The 2,060-nt window shown below is 29.3% G+C and overlaps 1 long non-coding RNA gene across 1 annotated transcript; it reads right to left on the minus strand.

Moving 5' to 3' along the window:
• LOC109591775 (uncharacterized) lies at positions 1-631 on the minus strand. Its single transcript, XR_002189984.1, has 5 exons — positions 608-631; positions 503-563; positions 185-270; positions 86-142; positions 1-12 (listed from the first exon to the last, which is right to left on the minus strand). It is a non-coding gene; the product is annotated as an uncharacterized LOC109591775 (long non-coding RNA).
• Positions 632-2,060: the final 1,429 nt, after the last annotated feature.

Below are 2,060 nucleotides of genomic sequence, written 5' to 3' on the forward strand. Positions count from 1 at the left end.
ATCATTATTGACCTGTAATTATATTGTAAGTCATCAATCTGGTTTTACTTATGCAGTATAACGATGCAATAATGGACTCACTCACTTGATTTTTATTGGCTGTAGAGTACACGGGACATTTTCCATTCTGCTCATTATGTATCTGTCATTATTATTAATGTCAATACATTATAATGATAATTACTTCATTGTAATTGTATGGAGGAGGTATTGGTGGAGGTACTTCTTCATATTCCATTATATCACCTTTCCTAATGACACTGTACTGACCTACAAACAATATCCAGCCTTATAGTGTATACTGCATATGTGTATTATAGTCTGTTGTTTCTCATTTGGATGTTACAGTACACAATATAGCAAGACTTAATGATGTTATTCTTTCACGATGATGTTTTTTGTGTTAGACAATGCATAGCTTTGTAAATAGTGAGAAAGTTATTGTTCTACTTTTATGGACTGTCAATAAACAACTCACTTCTACATATACATTGATTCTTACTTTCAATGGACTGTCCTCCAGCAGTTGCTACAGCATATGACTCCAATCCAGTTGGTTGTAGCTATAAATAACATTTAATGATATAATATATGAATTTTGTGTTACATCATGATTGTTCGTGTTCCTCAACTAATAATAACAAAATTATTTCAAATGTAAAAAACAATACTTTAATTTACTTCAAATTCTGTGTTATTGTTAATATCCCTACAATAATTATTAATAATAAATAAGTAAATAAATAAATAAATAAATAATAAAAACCTTTCTTTCTTTTTTACACCTACAGTATAATAATGTAGTTAATGTGTATTATGCCCATACTTACTGTTATGTTTCCTTTTATACATAATGCAGACCAGAATTATAATGACTGCTATAATACATGTAATTATAATTGCACCAATAGCACCAAAAATTGAAGACATTAAGCTTGAATTTATAGATCCACTACTTGACAGTGATATGCTACTTGTAACTGTTGACTGAGTTCGGTTATTTGTTGCTGTTGATTGCATTGTACTACTTGAAGTTACTGCTGCAAACGTATTTTCAATGACGTTCAAAGTTGTGGTTAATCTACTTGTGATAGCATTAGATGATCTTTTAGTAACTGTAATTGTAAAAATATGAAAGACAAACTATGACAAATACACATTCCTGTTAGTACTGTTTCATTGATATGCTAAACAGATACTGAAGCATATACAGCTAAGCTAGTTGTTGCTAGAGTAGACCAAATAAATGCATTTGTATTATCATTTATATGCTTAGTTATGTTGACTATATGGAAAGATAAACACACTACCCATTATACTACACATTAATCTGTGATAAACAAACCTGTAATGTTAATCAGTAGTCCCTCTCCAATAGCATTAACTGGTTTTATGTATACAGTATATTCATTATTGGGATATAGTCCATTAATAGTTACATTAGTATCAGTTGTATTAATAGTAATATTGTGTACACTAACAATGTAATGTACTGGAGGATAATGTAATGTAACATCCTATTAATGATAATAATGATTTATAGTTAATAATATCTTAGCATACTTCATTGATATTCCACCATATTGTAATACTATCAGTTGATATCTGATCCCAACTAATATTAACTTGAGCTGGTACTATAAGAAATACAATGAGTATGTGTGTGTATAGTACTTACCATTCCATATATACTGTATTAATGATGAAGGAGGTCCTTCTCTTCCAATAGTATCAATAGGAATAATAATAAATGAATAATTAGTACCAATAATAAGAGAAGGAATAGTTGCTGATGATTCATTACTGATCATTTGTACTTCAATTTTCTCATCACTGATTATTGTAATATTATAATATTGAATACAGTGTGCTTCATCATTCTTTTCATAGTACCAGTTCATCAATACTGTATTGTTATTAATTGGTATTATCTTTATATTAATAACTGATACTGGTACCCCTATACATAGATACAGTATTATGATACATATGGTTCATGGTGTGGTCTGTCACTGCGAGACTAGTATTTTACCTGCTATATGTACAGTAACTGTACTACT

Source organism: Amphimedon queenslandica, unplaced genomic scaffold (genome assembly GCF_000090795.2).
Source record: "Amphimedon queenslandica unplaced genomic scaffold, v1.1 AMPQUscaffold_7281_Cont20766, whole genome shotgun sequence".
NCBI classification, from domain to species: domain Eukaryota; kingdom Metazoa; phylum Porifera; class Demospongiae; order Haplosclerida; family Niphatidae; genus Amphimedon; species Amphimedon queenslandica.